Source organism: Ambystoma mexicanum, chromosome 8 (assembly GCF_040938575.1).
Source record: "Ambystoma mexicanum isolate Mex_15411 chromosome 8, UKY_AmexF1_1, whole genome shotgun sequence".
Classification (NCBI taxonomy): domain Eukaryota; kingdom Metazoa; phylum Chordata; class Amphibia; order Caudata; family Ambystomatidae; genus Ambystoma; species Ambystoma mexicanum.
The window spans coordinates 786,397,791-786,421,864 of NC_090929.1; the positions used below are offsets into that span (position 1 = coordinate 786,397,791).

At 46.8% G+C, this 24,074-nt stretch overlaps 1 protein-coding gene across 5 annotated transcripts in view; it reads left to right on the forward strand.

Annotated features, from left to right (window-relative positions):
- ARL6 (ARF like GTPase 6) overlaps positions 1-24,074 on the forward strand; it is a 2,156,307-nt gene that overhangs the window by 30,697 nt on the left and 2,101,536 nt on the right. The gene's annotated exons all lie outside the window — the stretch shown is intronic.

Sequence of the window (24,074 nt, forward strand, 5' to 3'; positions counted from 1 at the left end):
ATTGTTTGCAGGGTTTATAACCTGTGGTGTGTTCATGCTGCGTGCCCCGCAATGAGGCTCTGCCTTTGAATCCTTGATAATCGTTAATGCTCTGGATGATTTTCGCCACGTTTCTATGGCCTAATTACCTCTTAAAACACTATTCTGATTAGCAATGTGATGCTCCTCCAGACGTTTGCGTTCGGAAGATAACGCTGCAGCGCCAGAACCTCTAATTCAGTTGCTGTGCTGCCTTCTACTTGGCGCCAGAGCTGAGCCCAGTCGCGCTCTCCTCACTCGCGGATACGCTCCACCAAATCTAATTCCCAGTCTATAACCTGACTAACGTATCACACTCCTGTCACACATTCCATGCACATACCCAAAAAAAGGAATAAAGAATTTGACTGATCTCAGCTGCTCGAGCAGCAAATTAAGAGGAAGACGGAAAGGGGGCAAGGTGTTTAAACTGGGCTGGAAGTATATGATTGGACTGTTGGGACCACGTTGATGTGTTTAACCAATGGGGCGCACACTTCAAATTCGCAACTTTTCATGGACTTTGTAGTTTTTGGCAGTGTGTTCCAATTTGATGTTTGGGGGGGTGGGTGTGTGTGTGTGTGTGTGTGTGTGTGGCTCAGTGTGTTTTGTCTGGCAGTACTGGCAGGAGCTACTTGGTCTCTGGAGCACCTATGCTATTTGCAGTCTCTCTGCCCTTTCCATCAGCAGGAAGGAGTAGTAATTCCATAAACACCCCAAATCAGCGCGGAGCGCAGCATAGAGTGTGGCTTAGTGTGTTTAGCTTGGCAGTACTCGCAGGAGCTACTTGGTCTCTGGGGCACCTATGCTATTTGCTGTTTCTCTACACTTTCCATCAGCAAGGAGGCGGAGCAATTCCATAAACACACCACACAGGCGCAGTTTGTGGCTCAGTGTTTTTGTGGTTGGTGCGAGGCGTTGGGGCCACGCTGCTGCTGATGGTGAGAAATCTATATTGGAATTGTTACTGCCAGTGAACAAATGCGCAAACTTTTGTTAACACACTACTTTGCTCTGTGGGAGTGTGGATTTCTTCCCTGCTTCTGCATTTCGAACACTGCTACTGAATTACCAAGCAAATTTGTCATTCTTTGCTCGCTAGGACACTTTGTATTTTGGGAGTGCAGGAGTGTGGGTCGCGGTTTCGGCTCATAGCCCGTCTTTTTTTGCTTCAATGTTTCGCACAGTTGGCTTAGCTGTGTGCAATTATTAGCTTTTTGTGCACCGCTGCTTTTTAATTTTTTTTAAATATAAGCTCAAATTTGAGCGCAAATCTGTGACTAATTCAGATTCTTTTATACCTATCTTCTTACTATGTATGATCTATGCAGTAGGGCTGGTTTGAATCAAGATTATTTTGCCCCCGATTTCCGGCCAAGAGATGCTTCTCGCAGTATCTCTCCTGCTACCTTCATCGCCTATGGAAGTTTTCTTGTGGATTGGTCTCCGGTAATGACGTTAATAAACTGGACTCAACAATGGGCACAGCATCTTTTGCGTTGGAAGGGCTTGTTCCGTGTCAAGCCTCGGCCCCAATGTATGATGGGAAAAATGCAATTCTTGTTCTTTTACCAACAAAACCCATTTACAACTAGTGGGCTCTGGGTGATTAATGGATGCTACCTCTGGCATAGAAAGTGTGCCAATTGTTTCTTGTGAGGTTAAAGATACAATTAATATTGTGGATACATATCCAGACATTTTTACCCGGATGCAGTGTGGGATTCAGACCCATCATTTTCATCATTTAATTCATCTCCAGCGTTTGCCCCGCCTAGGAGACTTGGCGGCTTTTAAACACTAAGGCCCTTAATCATGGAATCCAGCGCAGAAAAGGCGCAAGTGCTGCGTGCCGAGAAGCCGCGCGCGCCAGCCGTGGCGCAAAGAAACAATGCGCGGTATGCGTATTCATGGATTTCCAGAGGCATCACTAGCCGTGGAGCAAGGAACATCGAGCAGCTCCAGCCCCCACACGCAGTAAAAAGCTAGCAAAATGCCTAACGCGCGCAAGCCGCTGAACCATCCCTGGTCCAGCATACAGCCACCCCCACCCCCAGCCAAATTGTGTGAAAACTCAATGCGGATGGGGTATGCGCTGAGTTTCCACGTAATTTGGCTGGGGTGCGTCCAGGGTATGCGCTGACTTCTCTCGCGATTACTCCATCCGCACCCCAGCCAAATCGCGTGGAAACTCAGCGCGTACCCCGGACGCACCCCAGTTAAATCACATGGGAAATCCAGCGCATACCCCGCGATAAATGCACAAATCCACTGGAAGCTGACCCCTCTTGACGGGACTGGCACACCCCAGCCCCCATGACCTGTGACCACACCACATGGGACTCCCCCAGCCCCCATCACCTGTGACCACACCCTGCAGGGAGCCCACACCACATGGGACCACCCCATAACCCGTGACCACCCCCTGCAGGCAGCCCACACCACATAGGACCCCCCCATCACCCGTGACCACACCCCGCAGGCAGCCCACACCACATGGGACCACCATCACCTGTGGCCACACCCCGCAGGCAGCCCACACCACATGGGATCACCCATGACCACACCCCACAGGTAGCCCACACCAAATGGGACCCCTCATCACTCGTGACCACACCCCGCAGGCAGCCCACACCACATGGGACCCCATCACCTGTGACCACACCCCGCACGCAGCCCACACCACAAAGCACCGCCCCATCACCCATGACGGCAACCTGCAGACAGGACCCGTCTCATGCCCCCCCCCCCAACACCCGTGACGGCCATCTGCAGGTAGGCCCTGCCTCATGGCCCCCAAACCCCCCCCCCCCAACACCTGTGACGGCAACCTGCAAGCAGGCCCCGCTTCATGGTGCCCCCCCCAACACCCATGACGGCAACCTGCAAGCAGGCCCCGCCTCATGGTCACCCTCCACCCCCAACACCCATGACGGCCATCTGCAGGTAGGCCCTGCCTCATGGTAGCCCCACCCGAACACTTCTGACGGCACCCTGCAAGCGGGTCCCACCTCATGGTTCTCCCCCCGCCCCCCCAACACCTGTAATGACAACCTGCAGGCCCCCCAACACCTGTGAAGGCCCCCATACTGGACACCACCTGCATGATGGATGCTGACATGGTGACACAGGTTCTCTCCAATTATGGTGTTCACATGAACTAGCTTGCTGTGTAGTCACACCACCCTTCGCCTCCTCCTCAGCAAATATACAGCAAATAACAAAAGAAAAAACACACGTGGACCACAAGCTTCTGTGGCCCAGCTGATCACACGCAATTGCATACTACATCCATATCCCAACATTCACATCACAAAGGTGTATGTCAAAGTGAGGCCCAGCATGCTATGTGACAAAGTAATGTCAAGAATCCACATGTACAAATGCTCACACTGTGACGGAACACAAAGCACCTGAGATATGTGTCACAGAAACAGACATTGCAATGGCGTGTCATGGCATGAGCATCAATGAACACACATCACCTGAACCAAGAAACCCCTAACCACATGAGTGATTTCACATGCTGGTGAAGCTCAAAGGCACGTGCCTTACACTGCATCAACCGAATTTCGGAGCCAAAAAATCTTTAAGGACCACGCTGGACAAGTGGTGATTTCAAAATAAAGTTAGTATTTATTGACTAATAAAAAAAAAAAAGGAGAAAAAAAAAACCTTTCCTTAACGAAAATCCCAAATTAGCTTGGTCTAGGGACCCTCAGAGGATATGGCACGTATCTGGAGCTAATCCTCGTAAGCCCAACGGAACGTTGTACCTTCCTCTTCTCCTCTGCCTCTGTTCTGAAACAGGAGAAATCTCACGGAGTCCTTTCTCTCTATTCGCTTTAAACAGGGGCAGGATATCTCCAGTCCAATCAGAGCTCCCAACTCCTTGCAACCTTGATAAGCCACCCCCACCACCTTCCTTCCCAAATTTCGGCCGCCATAATGGATTATTCACGGGTGCCTTGAGGGAACTGCCTCCTGTTACACGCCTCAGTGGTTCGGGTGCTCTACAGTAAGTGATGCTTGACTTTGCTTGATTTCCCAGTTTTAGTGTTTTCCTTCATTTTGAATAATAATGCTCTGATGGCGTTTCGTATGGGTTTGCTCTTCCCAGCGTCCTGTTGATGTGATGGCGTCCCAACCTGTCCACCAACACCGTCTTGACTGTATGCCGCCTTAAAGTCCATTTACTCCCCGCAGCAGTTTCTTCAACGGGAAGACTGTCACTTTTCACGACTAGCACTGCAGGCAGCGTCACGCTGCCTTTTGCTTTAACGCGGTTGCCTCGGCCATTTTCACCGTGTGTCCAGGGCTCCTTGGGTAGGTTGTTCCTCCCGGACATGTTCTTGCCCCACCAGGCATCTTCCTGATGTCCACTGTCAACCTGCCTTCAACCTGTATGTTATCTGCCTTAAGTCCCTCTTCAGAAACCACAGGGTTAAAAGATCACTCTCCCATCACTCACCTAACCCACCACTGTCACAAACACACAGAGGCCCAATACACATTCATGCTGCACATGTGAAATCAAATGTCAACACACGGTGCACTTGAAAGAAATAAGTTGTGCATGAAAATAAACAAAAAGTAATGTTCTCTAAATGAAAAAAGTGTCTGGTCAAATAAAAGTGCAAAATCCAAAATGAGGTCCATGTCCTACATGAATATCCAAATGAAAATCACATATAAAAAGAAATCCATTACATCATGGGTCACACAAACGTCCACTTCCCCTAGGCGGGCCTCTGCTTCCCCCTCGAGGGCTTGCAGAGACTCCAACATGCTCCTATCAAACTCCCTGCAAGTCTCCTCGAGGACCTCAGCCCGCCTCTCCGCCTGACGCAGTGAAATCTCCGCTTTGGCCATGGTGAGTCTTGCCTCCCGTGCCCGCTGTCGATCTGCCCCGATCTGCTGGCCCAAACGCTCCAACATGGAAGACATCCTTTGGGTATGGTCCACGTTTGTCTCCTGCCCGATGGCCGATACCTGCCTCCCTGTGATTGAATGGCCAGAGTCCTGTAGCCTCCTACTCGGAGCCTGCTGCTGCCAAATAGCCCGGTGCGTGTGCCTCAAGGACAGCCTCCGTGGGCTGGGCTGATGCGGCCTCCTCCTCCCCCTCTGCCAACCTGGATGCCTCCCCGCCGTCTTCCGCATTGGATTGCCCCTGTGCTACCTCATCTGTCCCTCCCACTGCAGAGGATCCCATGACCAACTTCACCCTCTTGGGCCTCCCCTCAACAGCTGCAGCCGTTGTCTCAGACGCGGCACCAGTCTCCTCGCTCCCCGAACATATGATCTTGGAGCATGACTGGGCCTTGTGTCTGTGAGAGTGGAGGCATCCCAGCTGCCTTGCTTCACAGCGCCTTCTCCGGCCTCTTCTTCCATTGTCGCTGTGGATAGGGAGACATGGAACACAAACATCAGGGAACTGAACATAGGTTGGTTTGTCTCAGGTTCAGGCTGTTTAGTGTCTACAATTGTACCCGTATCACTCTCCCACTCCTCACCTGAGGTTTCTGAGTTGGCTTCCGAAGGCTCGTCTGAAGAAGTCTCCACAGGTTTCTCTCTCCAGGCTCTTGGGTTCTTCTTCACCGTCTTGCCCTTCGGAGGCCACTTTGCCAGTAAGGCAATATGCCCGGCAGTGGGGACTCCGGGGAGCCCACCCCAAACCAGGGAAAAGCCGCAGCAGAAAAACCCTGGGTAGTTTCAGGTGAGTTGGTCTGTTCAAATAGGTATTCACAATCCTTCTTGGAATACTGTTCAGTGAGTGGGTAATTTGCAATCCTTCTTGGAATCCCACTTCTTGAGAGTACTACATATACCAGAATGCATTTGGGTGCGATGTCTAAGCTTTGGAAAAGATTCTGAGAACTCCGTGAGCAAGGTTGAGTAGATAAACAGAATGGGAGGTGACGCAGGTCAGAGGAAGCGCACAACTCAGGGGACACGAGTTGAAAGTGGCAGCTGCTTGTAAAAGCGTGTGTTAGAAAAGAACTGCAGATAGCAAGTTCACGCTCTCTGAGTAATGGCCCCAGAGTGAACGCAGGTGTCTGCTGACTCCAGCAAAAATAACAGACACACACGCTGGGAAAGTAGCAAGAAAGCGTGAGCAGGGAAAGGTCAAAAATAAAGAAGAAAAATGCCCCGCAGGAAGCGCTGCGGCAAAATGCACAATAGAAAGCAGGGAAACAGTGTAAAGGCAAATGGGTGGAATAACAAGGAGTAGCACGAGACAGGAGCACTGTCAACTAGCGTCGGGAAAGAAATCAGTTGCAACGCACCAGTTGCCACACCTGACAGCTAATTATAGCCTCTGTTCCAGCGAGGCTAGAACGTAACGTCCAGGTAAAGGAGGAGCTCCGTCCTTCCATGGCTCCCACAGGCTCCATGGGTGTTTCATGACAGTTTGGAACAAAGCAAATGTACATGAGTGGCACTGTCGAAGGTCACAACCATCATCACCGTCCACAATACACAGGTAAGTGCAACTAACACACATGCACAATCATGTCTGGCATTCTCAGCAGACAATCACATCCTTGGACAAGGCAGTGTCACTACCTCAATATTGTGCATTCACCTCACATGCATCATGGGACGTACACATCTCATTCACACCCGTCAGCTGACAGCCATGAAGCAAGCCATGGAGCTATCACGTCGGAGTGCACTAGATGTCAATTTGGCAGCATGACTCAATCACACAATCTAATGCTCAAGCGACATCCATCCCGGAGTGTTAGCCAGTCAGACACACACTCTTCAGACACATGTACATATGCACCATGCATGTCCATGATATTGCCAATAGCACCCATGTGTGACACGTCTCACATGGTCCAGTCCAGACACATGTAATCAACCATATGCACGTCGTTACATGCCGCCGTGCATCACACATTGCTACACAAACACTGTTGATGTGACTGTTCAATGTTATATTATAAGTATATCATTAGTGTTTTAAGCATTTATTAATATGTATTTGTTAGGTGTTCAGGATACACTGTACATTATTGCTACCTGTTTATCTTGGTTAATGTTGCCACAACTGGCTCCTGACTTCTACTTGGAATGTGGAGTCTCAGACTTCCTGGGAATCCACAGTCCACTGTGGTTGGTTGTTGAAGTCTTCCCCAGCTGGGGGCCGCTACCATGAGAGCTCAATAAAGAGTTCTTTATAATATTACCTGTGTAGACCTGCATGTCTACAACTTAACAATTGGCGGCGAGGATGGGCGAGTAGCGGCCCTCGGCAAAGGTTTCTGCTGCCGCATGTTGCTGGGAACCCTGTAGAGCATTGGTACACCAGTGATGGTATGCGCACCCTCTGGATAAAAGGAAGTTTATGGATTGCCGTGGTGACTTTGGGCTGATCGGCCACAGCTGTTGTGACATTGGGGCTGGAACAGGCAGCCGCTCTGGGGCATGGCCGTAGCCCTGCTGAGAGGAGGAGATAAACGCGGTGACGGGCCAGCTCCGGGATTGCCAGCCTGCTAGGGAACGAAGGCTGGAATATCGTTCCTATGTGATTGTGCATCTTTTAAACTTTGCAGGGTCCCTCTACACAGGAGAGTGCAACAGCGTATTGTTATATGGCGTTCTAGCGATCTCCGACATAACGTCACGTGACTCATCACGTGAAGCAAGAAACGGAGCGGACGAACATCCGTTCACGCTGCAGCTTGGCAATCAAATTCGAGAGTTGCTGGAGACCCGCTGAGAGAAAGGAGCGTTGGGGGAGCTCGAACGACTGAATAGGAGAAAGGAGGGCAGACAAAGAGATGAACATACAGTGGTGAGTGCATTACTGTGAATACTGGATTGCACTGAACCACGTTTCAGAAGCAGTTGAGCCACAATTTAAGGGTAGTTCTGGTGAAGCTGGAAAGGACAAGTTTGAAGTGACTGACAAGGGTGACACCATCCTCTGTGTGGGGGCACTCGTCAACTGACCACAATTTGTGTGAGTTTGCTCCACATAATCCGTTGTCATAGATGGCTAATATACCAGCCCCCACACTTTTTAAGGCCACTCCGGTGCGAACCTAGAATAAGGTGGGCGGACTGGATGGTATGCTTTGTGAAATATGACTTGGCTAGGTTTGGACCTAATTACTCCAATGAAAGGAAGGAGGCGCTTTTTATTCCACTTTTTGGATCCTGCAGGACAAGACAATTTGAAAAAGTTACCTGATCCTGGTGGGCTTGAAGGGGCAGGAGCATATGAAACAACCTTGGCCAAATTAGACAAACATTTTGAGGTGGAGGAGATCATTATTTTAGAAAGATATGTTTGCCACTAGGGAGCAGAAGGAAGGGGAAGCATTGAGGAATTTATAACGGTCTTGAGGGGACTTGCTGTTAACAACAGTTTACTCACTGTTGTGAAGAACACCTGAGGGCCCAACTCATGATTAAGTGTAACAATGATAAGGTTAGACAAGAAATGTGGCACAAGAAGAACCCCACGTTGGCCAGAGCCATAGAAATTGCTAAAAGCATTGAGCATACAGAAAAATGCATCAAGGCTTTACAAGGTGACAGGACTGGTGACAATATGCTTCACGAGCCAGGTTTGCAAGAGGGTGCCATACAGAAGATTTCCAAACAAACACAAAGGCAAATACCTCAGTCTAATAATGGATTTATGAGGAGAAGGGGCAATAACTGTAGTGAATTCAATTCTGGAACCAATAGGACTGTGGGGAGACCGGGACATCTGTATAGAGATCCAAGAGGTGGATCTGTGAGGAGATGCTTCAGATGTGGGAGCATGTCTCACATGGCATATGACAAAGAGTGCACAGCGGTTCATATTGTATGCTGTGATTGTGGAAGAAAAGGGCATATTGCTCAATGTTGCAGTAATTTTAATTTTGGGGGACAAGTTAAAAGAAATTACATATGGTGATCTGGAAGATGATTATGTGAATATAGGAAGAGAGGTTGTGAATTCGGTATATGCAATTTTTGGAAAATTGAGGAAGCCAAAACCATATGCTATGATTTCGGTTCATGGGATTTTGGTTTCAATGTTGGTTGATAGTGGTGCTGACTACACTTTGTTCAGTGTGGAGACATGGAGAGACAAATTTAAGTTTTGTACGTTGTGGGAAGCAAATGCCTATGGAGGTATACCTATTGAAATACTGGGGAGTATTGAGGCTGAGATACAATTTAAAGGGAGAAAAGAGTATTCAGAGATATTTGTTACTAACAAAGGGGGTGAAATGTTGTCTTGGACGGATCAAGCTGAATTGAAAATCAGGTTGGAAGCCAGCCATCCTGAACAGGTCTAAGTGGTGGAGGTGGCAAATGAGATGGGTGAAACTGGTGATGGTAGGACTGAAGTCATTGACAGTGAGCCTAGAAAGGATCCACAACATTTGTTTACAGAAAATTTGGGTTGTTTGAAAGGCTTGGGTCATAAGATTAGATTGAAGCAGGGTGCCTTATCCAAAGTAGCGAAATTGCGCAAAGTACCATTAGCATTATGTAAAGAGGTTGAAGTGGAACTGTTGAGAATGGAAGCTGAAGGGATTATTGAGAGAATACAATCTTCAGAATGGGTGAGCCCCATAGTGAGTGATGGGAAGCTAAATGGCTCAATCAGGCTGTGTATAGACTTACATCATCTAAACAGTATGGTGATTCCTGATGACTTCCCTTTACCTAGGATAGATGACTTACTTGTGCAGGTGGCAGGAGCCAAGTTATTTTTATTTTGGATTTGAAGGCTGCGTACCATCAAATAGAATTGCATAAGGATTCCAGAGATTTAACAGCATTTATTACCCCGATCGGCTTGTTCAGTTGTAGGTGGATGCCATTTGGATTAGTATCTGCTGCTTGTGTATTTCAGAGTGTAATGTACAAGTTGTTGGGGGGGGGGAACAGGTGTGCTTTGCTACCAGGATGATTTAATGTGTGGATGCAATGAGAAAGAGCATGATGAGAGGATGATAAAAGTGCTAGAAATATTGGGTGAGGATGGTTTAACAATTGCTAAGGATACATTTACATTTAAGGCTTCTAAGGTGGTATACTTGGGTCATGAAATCTCAGGAGATGGAGTGAAACCGAAGGAGGATGCCATCGAAGCAATAAAGAAGATGGAAGCTCCTTGCTGTGAGGGTGATGTGTTGTCCTTTTTAGGATTGGTTGAGTTTTACAGCAAATTCATTAGAGGCTTGTCAGACAGGACAAGAAATATGAGAAACCTCACTAGGAAGGGCATTGTTTTTGAGTGGAATGAGGAACGTGCAAGAGAATTTAAAGACATCAAACGAGCAGTAGTAAACTCACCTGTGTTGAGTAGTTTTGTGGAGTCAAGGAACACGTTATTATTTGTGGATGCGAGTAACTATGGTTTGGGTGGTGGTCTTATGCAGGAGAGGGATTCAGAATTATTTACGGTGGGGTTTGCCTCAAGAACGCTTAAAGAAGCTGAACGTAAATATTCTGTGGTTGGAAAAAGAAGCTTTAGCGTGTGTCTGGGGGTGGAGAAATTGAAAAGATATCTATGGGGGCGAAGTTCACCATTTGTACTAATTATAAGCCATTGGTTAGTATATTTTCTAAGGGTGGCTTAGGTGTGTCCAGACGAATCATGAAGTGGGTGAGTAGCTTACAGCGTCTAGAATTTGTCATGATGCACATACAAGGAGAAGAAAATGTGATAGGAGATGCGTTGTCAAGATCAGTCAGGCACACGGAAGGGAATGAAAAAGAGTCTGTGGTATCTGTGCATGATGATGAAGAAGATGCGGCAGAAATATTTCAAGTACTTACTAGTTTAAAAAAATCAGAATGGGATCTGGCGTGTACACAGGACATGGTATACCAGGGTGTGTTAATGGCCATGAATGGATTTGGTATTTCTAAGGGTGACCAATTGGAGGGGTCTGGAAAGGTAAAGGATGAATTAGCTGTCAGGGGTGAGTATTTGTATAGAGGACATAAACCTGTGGTGCCAGAGTCAATGAGAAATGAGGTGCTGAAGTTAGCACATGTGGGTCATTTGGGTCTGGCAAGGACCAAAGGATTAGTCGGAGCTGATTTTTGGTAGCCGGGAGTAGACAAAGATGTAGAGGAGCAGGCTAAGGGATGTGTAGTGTTTTGAAGGAGCCAAAGGCCTGATGGTCCAAAGGACACTAATGGTGGTAAGGAAGAGCCTGAAGGCACCTTGGGATGAGATTGCTCTGGATTTGCTAGGCCCTTTTAATATTAGAGGGTCAAGAGATTCATATTTGTTAGTGGTTATGGACTTATTGTCTAAATGGCCAGAGGTGTGTGTAATCAAAGATATCACAAGTAGTAGTATAATACGTTTTTTGGAGTTTCTTTTCTGGAGAGAGGGTTACCCAAAGAAATGTCTGACAATGGGTCACAGTTATTAAAGAATTTTTGGAGAAATATGGAATTGAACGGATTACCACAGCGTTATATCACCCTCAAGGAAATGGGTGTATGGAACGATTCAACAGAACATTGATGGATGCTATTAGGATAGCAGTGGCAACAAGAGGAGATTGGGTGCAACTGGTGATGGAGAGAACGTTCCAGTACAGATTGGCACCACACAGTGTCACTGAGTGGCACCGTTTGAATTATTGAGGGGCAGAAAGCCCAATTCTCACATACGTCCAGGCTGGATGGATAGGTCAGGTTGTGTGGGTATGGATGTTGAAAGAGTAAGTTCCTCCCTTTCTACTACCACATTCTGATGCAACACCAGAGGGTGGCGACGGCAGTGACCGGTCTCTTGATCCATGCTAGCCGTGCGGCCCATTTACCTATGTGGGTGTTGACGTGCACCCTGCACCTCCTCCCTCCTGGATGGGGCCGCCTGGTCCCCCATGGGCATTTTTCTTTTTTAACTAGTTTTTTGTCTATTGTGCATTTATGTGACAGTGTGCTGCTTTGTGTGGCAGCCGAGGGCATCCACTGTAGATTCCAGCTGGACCCATGCAGGCTTGTCACGTGTTGGTACCCTCCTTGTATGTGCCTTAGGGTCCAGACACATATGCCACTCCTGCTTCCCCTTTCCATGGGCTTGCAAGGAGTCCAGCGTGTAAAAGTAACTTACACAGTGGCATTGGGCTTCCATTCTATCTGTGGGCAGTGTCAAGTCTGACCTGTGTATACACCCCTTGTGGGATTCATGATTGTTTGTCCAGTGCATGTTTAGCATCCCTTTTTGTTTGTACATTGAGATCCATCCTTTGTTCATGTTCCATCTTCATGTATTGGCTTGACTATCTCCATTATTGTTAGCCTTCCTGCTTTATGCGCTTCGTTGCCCCCTTTGGTTAGCAGTGCACCACGAATTTACAAGGGTGGCATGTGCAAGTCACGACACATTGAGATGAGACACGTGCTATTATGTATGGTCACGGTCAGACGGATTCACTCTTGGGTCCTGTGCTTCTGGTATGTTGTACTGGACAATTGATGTTGTTGTGTACATTATTAGATTGAGTGACAGTGAGTTCATTCTGTACTTGTTCCGTTGATTGTTGAGTGCTTTGTGACAGTGGTGTTATGTGTTGGCCATTTATTTCTCAGTTTGGGCATTGCATGCCATGGCATGGTGTGTCAACCAGGTGAATTGAAGTGTGGGAGGGTTTAGGTGACCTACCAGCATTTTTATGTGTACTTTGGCCTGGTGTTAGTGGCATACTCCATCTTCCATGTGTACCTTTTGTGCACACCTGATTGAGATACTTTTAGTACTAAGGGATGCACACAATGTAACACTTCCAATGACACATTCTCAGGGTGTTAAGGTTGGAACAGATGATTGTCCCTTTGTCATCATCGATTGTCACCTGGAATGTGCCAGGGCTGTGTACACTCCGCAGGGGTTTGATTTTAGGTGAATAATTGTGCCACAAGCTGGGTACGGGAAGCCTTGCCACATGCCCTTTCCCCTCATGCGCAGCCGCCATGCATGTGGTTGGGGATGTGGGGGCACCACCATGTCCACCGGTACGCCACGCTGTGTTGCAACGTTGTGCAGGACACATGCTGCCATGATGATCCTGCACACTACTGGTGGTGCATATAGTAGCTCACCACCAGAGTGGTCAAGGGAGTGGAAGCGTGACTTTAGCACTCTGAATGTGCGCTCCACTATGCCCTTAGTTGCAATATGGGCTGCGTTGTATCTTCCCTAGGGTGGTGTGGTGGGGTTCCGTATTGGCATCGTCATGTAGGTGCTCGGAGGGTAGGCACTGTCCCCTGTGGAGGTGAGATGGGTTGTTAGTGGTGTGGTTTTGTCTATGTGAGACATGCATTCATTTGCAGGGCCATTTGTACTCACCAATGAGCCATATGTTGCCATGCCTCCCAGCTTCCAGGGCCCGGTGTAGGGGTGACATTCCGAATATTAATGGACCCTGGATAGTTGGCATATACAGAGGTAATGATTCCCTTGGCATCACGTACAACATGCACGTTGACTGAATGCCAGTGCTTGCGATTGCGATAGATGTGCTCTGTGGCCCTAGGTGCAATCAATGGCACCAAGCACTTTAGGGAAGTGCACCACCCCTTAAAAGTCCTGGACCATGGCCTGCCTTTCTGTGGGTATTCTGGGCATGTATATGTGCCTGCGGACTGAGGGGCGTGCAGTCATGATTGCCAACACCTGGTGTGGGCAGCGTGACTGTGTGGCCTGTGAAACGCCCCCGACTATGGTAGTTGTCCGCTGAAATTACCCAGTGGTTAAACAAATGCAGTACATTGAGCACCTTTTGCAAGGGGCTCAGTGCTTGGAAGCACAGGGTGGGTGATGTGAGGTCATCTTCCCGCTCTGACCAGGTCTAATATGATATGAGGTGGAAACCTATACCTGCCATAGACCTGGTCATCGGGCACCCCAAAAAGGCTGGTCCTTGGTAAAAAAAAAAGAAAAATGTGTGCCCTGGCTATCCTCCTCCTGCGGTGTCCCTCGATCACGGCTGTGAAAAATGGTACATTCATCATAGCTGTATACACGTTATAGCTTTTGCGCGCACTTTTTATGCATTGTTTTTAGTGCGCAGTGATGCCTGTGCGAGCTTTCGCGTGGCGGACGTATTTCCGGATTAGCGCGTCTTTTTCCGTGTGTCGGAGAGCCTTGTTCAATTTCATGAATATGTATTGTTAGCACGTGTGTGGGCGTTGCAAGTATTTTACTGTGGTACTTCCCACGTATTGCCCATATTTACGCTTGTTGTTCCCCATTCCACGTGTTCCGCCCCCTTTTTAGGTGACTGTGCTAGACGGTATGCGCCTTGTGATGTCGCAGTGACGTGTTGAACCCGCACGGAAACAGCGCAATGTGTTCCATGAATCAGCAAATGGGCGTTTGCGCGCCTTTTGAACGCAATCGCCCGTTTTTCTGCACAATTTTATTCCATTAATCGGGCCCTAAATGGTGGCAGTGACTTGTCAATCTCGGAAGCTCTTGCTGAGATTAACCACATTTTGTGTGTTGGTTTCATTACATGAAGGGATAATAACTGAAACCAAGTCTCGTGCAATATTGTTGGAATTATATTTGTTTACTTTTAAAAATGTCAAATTGCATGCTACAGCTAAAGAATGTATATCATATTTTGGACAGGTAACTGTGCCCGGCTATCAAGCGACTAAAGAGACCCCCGTACATCAGGGAAATAGAACCTCCATTGGACATGAGATTACCGCAGGTGGTTTAATGAGGGCTCCGTTCACGTGTTGTGCCTGACGGTGTGCTCTGTGTGCTTCAAGATTCAAATGTCCCTTCTAATGTTGGAGCTGAAGTGGGCACTAACATTAGTAGCGTTGTGGGTACGAATGAATATGTCTGTCGCCCTTTTACTTCCTCCATTTACATCTGTGGTGGTAGATTTAACTTGTGGGGAAAATGCAATTGTTACGGATGCCACATAATTGAATACTTGTAATGTGCAGAATATACCAATGAGTACTCTGACTACTGCAGTTTTCTCTTCTACCAATTGTAAATCGGAGAGTTCCACCCCCACCCCCACGAACAACCTAGGAAGACAAATATACCCCTCCATAAAAAGAACAGGCAAGTGTCTAAAGACATTCTTTGTGCTCTATTAAAGAAACCTGCGATTAAAGAAAAGCTCAAATTAAAAGACTTGAGTTTGGGTACCAAGAATGTTATGGAGGTATGGGTTACAGGATCAACTAGTTGGCCTGGTTCGGATGTTTCCCAAGGGGTGCCAGCGTTTTCTCAGCTATTCCTTGATCAAGAGTCGTACTTTTAAGACCCCTATTTTGCAAATTGCTCCACAGTTAGTTCAATCGTGGACAATGGGGGCCAGAAGCTCTGCCCTGCCCTGGGTAGGTTCCGTAGTTGGTTTACCCGAGAGGAGATCAAGTGCAGTGCGAAACTCTGCTGGAAGTATAATTGGCAGTGTGGAATGTCGGTTGCCGACTCTTTGAATTGCCCTAATGATTTTATCACTCCATTGGGTTTTATCACTCCATTGGGGTTACCTAGGCATGTTCCTCAGAATGTTTTGACATCTACTCAACAGCCGAATATACCTGCTGGTTTCCAATCTTCGGCCTTTGCTTTGGTTGAGGGTCAGAAAGCTTCAATATCTAATTCTAAACCTTTTTTTAAATTTTTGCCTAATCAATTCCAATAACTTATTAGCTGGAGATTGGCGAGGCCGATATCGAAATGGCAATCTCGAACCTTAAGAAATCTAGGGCCCCCAGTACAAACGGCTTGGCCATTGTTGTCCACAAGCAGAATAGTGGGCTTCTATGCTCAAAATCCTGTTTGACAGGGTGTGCGCTCGCAGGAAATCCCAACTGTCTATACTTAATACCGGTTTACAAAAAAGGAGACTGGACCTTGCCGGAAAACTATAAGACTGTCATTATTGGACGTTACGGGTAAAAGAAATTCTACGTTTGGATGACTTGCAGCTATTACAATTTATGCAGACGGGGTTCCGCCTGGGGAGCTCCACAATGCACAACCTGAGGATTATGGATATATTGTTTAGGGGGGGGGGCGGCACCGGGAGGGTCCACATTGTACACTGTTTTTGTTGATTTCCGAGCATCTTTTGACAGATTCAACTGTGATAAGCTATGGTATAAAATGGAAAGCTGGGGCTGTCCTACATGTCTGATGAGCGGCCTTAAGGGTCTGTACTATAACACACAGGCCGGGTAAGACTAGATCACTGGGGTGCCGCATCTTCCCCGGTTATGGGGGGGTAAAGCAGGGCTGAACTTTGGCTCCCCTGCTTTAATATATACATGTCCGACATTCCCTTGTGCTTTCTCCCAGGTGTCGGCTGTTGCCCAAGAATAGGAGATAGGCCTATCCCATGTATGCTGTATGCTGACAACCTGGTAATGTTCAACCATACCTACAGTGGCGCGAGGGGTATGTTTCCACATTGGAAAAATATGCTACAGAAAACGACCTAAACAGCAGAACATACACTCGCATAAAAGAGGCTGAGGAAATAAAGGCATGACGAATGACCCACCTGATAGTGGCATTCGCAAGACGAACGGCAGGATATTTACTGGAAGGGATAATTACCCTCTACAGTGTCTTTGTCCCATGGTCTTATGCGGCCTAAAAGCCTTGGCTATGGGTGAGCTGAAATGGCTAGATAAAATCGAGGGACACTTTTGGAAAAAAGTACTAAAATTAAGTCTGTCAACCACTGTTGCGTTCCTTAGACTGGAGCTGGGGGTTGATATCCCCAAGGAGCTAAATGCTGATAAGGCAGGGATTGCCACATTTAAAAATGAACTCTCATCCAAAATGAGTACTTGCATTATGGGGGCCTGGTAGCAGATCTAGCCGTAACTATGCTGAAGAGGACTTTAATCAGATAAACGCAATCCTCTACGAACACATGGGCTGGCACCCTGATTTTACACTAGTAACTAGATTTGAGTTTTTAAATTTTCTTTCTAAAAGAAAATTGGCCCAATGGGACTGAACAAATTATTACGCACATCTTTCGACCCTACGCACTTACAAATGCGTCTCAAATATTACACACATAGATACTTGAACACAAAGATATTTGAGACCCTGCCCAAGCCTGGCAGTTCAGAATAATAGGATTAGCTGGAATTCTGGTGCTTTCCAAAAAGTTAATGAGGCAGCTTTGGCATAACTGATTGTGTCATCAACCGATTGGCAGTACTCTATGGGGAACATTGAGGGTTTTGTGAAGGAGCTTTTGCTTTATAGTTTGGCTCGGCAGAATGGTTTAAAGAAGTATACTAAAAGACATCTGCATTCTTTCAGCCAAGAAGTGGCCAATAAGAAAGATTATGCACACCAAAATTAGAGAGTTGTGATGTTCTGTGTCTTTGAGCTCTGAGTGTAAATGCAGTTTAATTAAAAAAGTAAAGCAATCTCACAGAAATTGGTTGAAAGGCAATTGTGCCCTGAATATTTGTAGTATTACCAATGCGTAATTTTGCTATGCACACTGTTCCCCTCCGCGAGTTATTGAAGAAGAAAACATTTGCATGGGACACAGAATGTGAAGAAGAATTTACATGGATAAAACATGAACTAAACAAAGCTCCGTCATTGAGGAATTTCATAAGTGGGGAAAAGACCATTATCACGACAGATGCCAGTAATGTAGGTCTTGGTGCGGTCGTCACGCAAGGATTTGATGGTAAAGAGAGATTGGTAGCCTTTGTATCCAGATTGCTGAAAGGAGCCGAGAAAACATATGCGGCTATTGAAAAAGAAATGTTGGCCATTAAATGGGCTGCAGAAAAGTTCCGGAATTTCATTTGGGGCACAGAGGAGGAGTTCCGCACGGATCACAAGCCATTGGTCCATGTTATAATGAATAAAGGATTGGACAATGTCTCGAATCGTATGAAAAGATGGGTCATACTCCTGCAAGAATATAACTGTACAGTGAAATATGTGCCAGGCACGAAAAATCGTGCTGCCGACTGTTTTTCAAGGCTCACTAATGTCTCAGAGGTAGATGATGTCGAAGATATGAAATCCGAAGTTGTGTTAAATATTGAAGGATTGTCTATATCAGAGAAGAAATGGAATGAAGCAGAGGATTCGGACGACACATTCAAAAAGTTGAAATGCATCATTTTGGACGGTAGTTCATTAACAAAAACCAAATATGAAGAAAATGGACTATTAGAATATTGGAAAGTTGCGAATGAACTAAAGGTGGAGAATGACAGAATCATGAGGAGTGACAGAATTGTTCCACCTGTGAGTCTACGTCAAAAGATAATTGAGTTAGGTCATGAGGGCCATCAAGGAATTGTAAAGACGAAGAGAAGAATACGAGATGAATTCTGGTGGCCAGGATACGATCTACAGGCTGAGAGAGTTATACGTGATTGTATCCTTTGCAAAGAGAGTGATAGGGGCTGTGTGAATGAGAAATACCCCATGGTGGTGACTGAACTCCCAGGTAACATTTGGGAAGACCTTGGTATGGATATAGTAGGTCCAATGTACAGTGAGGGTAAGCAACAATATTGTCTAGTAATTATTGACCTGTTGACTAGATGGGTTGAAGTCATGATTAAACCATGCATGACGGCTAAAATGGTGGTTGATTTTTTAAAAGAAGTATGTGGAAGGGAAGGTTTACCCAAAAGTATACTTACAGACAATGGAGTTCAGTTCCGTTCAAGAGAAATGCAGAAATTTTGTGTGGAGAATTCCATTGTACACAAGAAAAGCGCTAGATATCACCTGCAAACCAACGGAGTGGTCGAGCGTTTTAACAGAGTGCTTAAAGGTGCTGTGCGATGGGCTTGGGCAAATGGTGTTAAGTGGGAAGAAGCTGTTAGACAAAAGATTAATGCACACCGTTTCACAACACACTGCACGACTGGCCTGTCGCCATTTGAAATGAGTAGAGGTCGGAAAGCAAACACTAGGTTAACACCATCCTGGTTGAAAAGAATGACTGTGATAAGGAAAGATTTCGGAGATGCATGTCAGAACATAAGAACCATGCAGTTGAGAAATAAAAGAGCTCATGATGTGTCTGTAGGCACTAAGGGAAAAAGACCACCATTGAAAGTTGGAGGACGGGTGAGAATTAAACCTCCGCCTGTTTTAAGAGATGGTCAATGTAAATGGTCCAAACCTGTTGGAGTCATTGAAGTGTTTAAACATGCAGTGAGGGTTGAAGACGGAAGGGTGTGGAATATGGAGAGAGTATGTGTGTGGGACACTCCTACAATGAATGCATCTATGCATGAAGATCGTGAGAAACCAAAGAGAGGTATGAATGTTAATGGTGCTGGTGTTGTTGAGAAATGTCAGAGAGATGTAGTACGAGACAAAGAATCATCGATGATTTCCTTGCCAAAACCGAAAACAGATATTTCACGTACTTCAAGAAGAGGAAGAGTCATTTGTGATCCCTGCGGATTGAAAGACTTTGTGTGGGAACACTAAGCTCAGAACTTTTGTAAAGAGTCAGAATAGTTGTGTCATCAATTGATGTAAGAAGAGGAGATGTGTAGTATTACCAATATTTCATCTCAAGCATGAGGGCTTGTGGCGAAGCAAGCACGAGAAGTTCCCCAGTGAAGCACGTCGCAATACGAGACGACGTATTGTGCTTAGGGAGAGCAACATTCAAATGCTAACGTATTGCTCGGCAGCTGGTGGAGCCTAATGGCATATATCTAGCATTTCCCTATACATACATATAAAGTAATACATATATATAAACTCACCTACCTGCCTCGTATCGTTCCTGACACTTCAATATTCAATTAGATGCAGAAAGCATGATAATAAGGATTTGAGATTAGATTCTAGATCATTTTGGTACTTAATGGACGATATGGAAAGTACTCAATCAGAACATAGAATTTCTTCAATATCGGAACAGCAATGGGTCAATCATTTCCATAAAGTCTTCTGTGGAGCTGCTGGAGGGGAAAATACCTTGAAGAAATTAAATTGTATCAAACCTTGTAATTGGACATTACCTGTCGATTCTCAATTAATAACAGATTTTGAAGATGGTTCTTAATGCCCCAAATAACCTTTCGAATATGCTATTTAAAGGTGACCCATAATTCGTGCACGCGACACCCAGTTTGTACAGGCTATCCAATAGAGGCTTGGTGAATTCATTGTATAATGTGGGCAAGACCAGAGTCTAAGACTGGTTCGGCTGCAGCCGAGGAGGAAAAGACTCATCGTGCGGCTGGATAGGAATGATTCAACCCACTTTATGGTGTTTGGTGAGAAATTAGCAGCTAGGGTTAGATGTTGGCATAGAATGTTGTGGTTATCCAGGTCAAACGCTGCCTATAGGTCAAGTAGAAGGCGGATCGCTAAGTCCCCTTTGTCTTTGAATTGCTCATTTGGATTTTGTGGTTAAGAAGTGCTGTTTCCGTTCCATGGCCAGGGTGGAAGCCAGGTTGTCGAAAGCCTAAAAGATTGTTGGATTCTAGGAATGTTTGTATTTGTAGGTAGGCTACTCGGAGTATTTTCAGTAGAAATGGAACCGTAGTGATTGCCTGGTAGTTAGTAGGGAAGTTGGGGTCCAGCGTAATTTTTTAAAAAGAAATGGAGTACCCAAGCTTCTTTTAGGTTGTTGGGCACTTTGCTGGAGGAAAAAGAGTTGTTAAGGGTTGTGATGAAGGGAGCAAGCTCATTGACACAATCTTTAATGAGGGTGGCCGGGCATATGTCGCCTTGACATTTTGAGGGCTTTTTATGGTTTCCGTCGTGGACACAGATGTGAATTCAAATATATGGGTGATAGGCTGTGACATCATGGGACGGTTGTCTGGGTGAGGGTTGTCTGGTGGAATGTTTAGGGTGAGTTTAGCTTTCTTAGCTTTGATTTTGTTTTGGAGAAGGGTTATTTTGTCAGCGAGGGCATTTTTGATGTTGGTGCACCAAGGCATATCCTTGCCTTGATGCAATGATCAGGTGCTGGAGCAGGAGATTCCACCTCTCGTATAGAGAAGAGGTCCCTAGTGCTTGATTGGGCATTTTCAATTCTCTGGTTGTATGAGTTACCCTTAGCTTTGACGGTTGCTTCCTTGTATTTGGTAGTTGTGGTATTGAAGTGTCTTGTTTGAGGGTGATTTCTTTCCAGATGCTCTTGGCTGTTCTTTTCGCAGAGCGCAAGGTTTTAAGGTTCTCGAAGCTCTAGGTTTTGTTTTCCGGATGCCTAGGGAAGCCACTTTGTTGATGGTGGTTAGGACAGTTTGGTTGTATAATTTCACCATGGAGGTGGGTTCAGAGTTAGTAAGTGGGTGGCTAATTATTGGAAGTAACAAGGGGAGCATGTTGTCTGGGTTGATGTTACTCTGGTTTCTAGAGGGCATACCTTCAGTAAGTAGGGTCCGTCTATCAGGCTTAGTTCTTACAGCAATGGAGAATAGAATGACATGGTGGTCAGACAATGGGCAAGCGTTATTTGCTCGTATATTAGTGACACAGTGTCAGCTAGCCAGTCCAATATACGTCTTTTGTTGTGTGTTGGGAGGGCGATGCGAGAAGCCTTGAAATGCGATCGAGTTTGCAAGCGTGCATGCTTGGGTGTCTGTTGGGTTGTTCAAGCCTAGGTTAAAGTCACCCAGGAAAATGATTTTGGACAAGGGTTTTATGTTGGTTGTGAGGGGGGAGGCAATATCATTTCCGAAAGAGGTCAGTGCGCCTGGTGGTCTATAAACAAGGTGGATGGTAGAGTGTGGTTGCCGAGAGGGACATTTTAAGTGTGACCACTTATCCTGATGGGAATGTGTGGTCCGTGGATTCTCATAGGCAAATGTTATTTTTGCAAATGAGCGCCACTCCACCTCCACTAGAGGTGGTTCTGTCTTTCCTGAAGCTAGTGTAAGCTTCCGGGATAGCCATAGAGGGGGCTGGGCCAGCTGCTGAGTGCATCCAGGTTTCGGTGATCGCAAGGATGTCAAGGTCATTGATGTTGAGGTCTGCGATGTCCAGGGCATCTGCAGAAAGGGACCTGGCATTTGAGAGCTCCCTTAAGGTGTGTAGTGGTGTCAGAATACGCAGTATCTTCAGTGTTCGGTTTCTTAGATTTCAGTTTTTTTAAGCTTTTCGTTGTAGTGTGAGGGCTGGCCTGGGGAGATATCAGCATTCTCAGATGCTATGCTACACTTAGGTGCATAGTGAGGAGAGGTGGAGGAGCATTTGTGGTTTCCATGGTAGAGAGAGTCATTCCTTCTGGCCAGGGGTAGGGTAGGCCAGAAGCATTTATTTGCCTTGGAGTGTGTGCGGGATGTGATGCGTTTGTTTTTCAGGTTGACAGGGCATGGGGTTGAGCGAGGATGGGTGTACGTTTCAATTCTAGGCTCTGGGTAGTCCAGGATGTTTCCTTTGGGAGTGTGCAGGTGTGTACAAGGGTGCACCTTCAGTTGGAAGTCTGGGTGGAATGTTATGTGGGCTGGAAAGCGTGTGTGCCATTTGCAGTCTGTGGAAGCTGTGGGAAGGAGAGGTTCTTTCGCTTTTTTTTAGTCAGCGACTCGCAAGGCTGCAGTGTGGGTGTCGTGAGGAGTTCCATGCTGAGCAATGTGGTTAGTCTGCAAGCGCACATAGTCTCTCAAGTTTATGCTAGCTCAGATATACAACATGGTTATGCAATGCATGTAGTATGTGTGTGGGTTCTAATTGTGTACTGCTGCGTAGAGTACACATAGTTTCTGGAGCTTACGGTAGCGAACACAGGACTGTATATATAACTGCTATCCAAAGCCCGTCATAGGCTATCACTTAGGGCACAAGTGTCGTTCATGCAATGTTGCCAAGAGGAGTCCTAGTATGTAGTGTGAAGGGCTACACATCTGGAGAGGAGAGCTCAGTCTGGCATATAGGGGGATAGTTGGGAGTTCTAGTATAAAGCCAATAATATGCATATTTCTGATGTTTGTTAATCTGCTTAGAATCCCATGCTGTGCATAGTCCGACATCCAGTGGTCACTGCAGAGCATTGCATTTTGTTTTTCGTAGTCGAAAAGGGGACGTCGACAAGGCGTGTCTGTAACACTATCCCTATAGTGACGTGCAGTGTACCCACAATCCCTCACGCGTCGCGGTCCCTCAGATTGTTTTTTTCCGCCCAGTTATTGGTCGCCTTTACGCGGAGCTCCTCGAGAGAAATTGCAAGAATATTTACTTGACCCTTTGGTCGCTATTTAACATTATACATTAGAACCCTCTTTCGACGTCGTAGCGGAGAAGCTGTTTCACTGCCGAAGAAAAACTCTACGGCGGTGACTTCGACGGAGGAGGTCCTTCGGCGCTGCCGAACACGTGGCCTGGCCTCGCCGGCCTAAGACAGTAGGGAGAGTGGGGTCGTGGGACATTTCTTGTTCTTTCTGAGAATGCCTTTCTTTTTACCCTCCCTTTCCTTCGGGGTTGTTGTCATGTCTAACTGTATCCTCAGCTATGGAGAGGACTCCCTTTAGATTTTGCCCGCGCTGCAAGGGCAAATTCCCTTGGAAAGATGAGCACAAACGGTGTAACCGTTGCTTGCCCCTCGACCACAAAGAGGACGGCTGTGCAGCCTGTAAGCTTCTTAAGCCTAAGACTTTAAAGGACCGCAGGGTCAAAAGGTGGGCAGCCTACGCTATGTCTACGTCTGATTCCTCACCCGCCGCTGCCGAGAGTGACGAGGATAGTGATAACCCGATCTCTGCGTCGGAGGTCGTACACCCCTCTAGGGAGTGTTCCTGCTCCTCGTCTGTCCCCGGCCCTGACCAGCTCGGCTCACGCCCTGCTTATGGGGATGAACACCCCGGCAACACGGAATTACACAGAAGATACAAACACAAGCACACAACCCACAGCCCTAGCGCCAACTGAGACGCCGGGCCTACCGGGGACTTCCGCTGACCATAAGGGTTGCAAGCCCTCACCGCCACCGCAGCTGCGACTAGCGACTGGGCTACCTACAGACAAGGGCGCTACCACCAAAACATCAGGCGACGCACCTCGCAAGAGCGCTATCGTCGCCGAAAAAGACTCGGCACCACCCAGTACGACACCAGACGAACCCTCG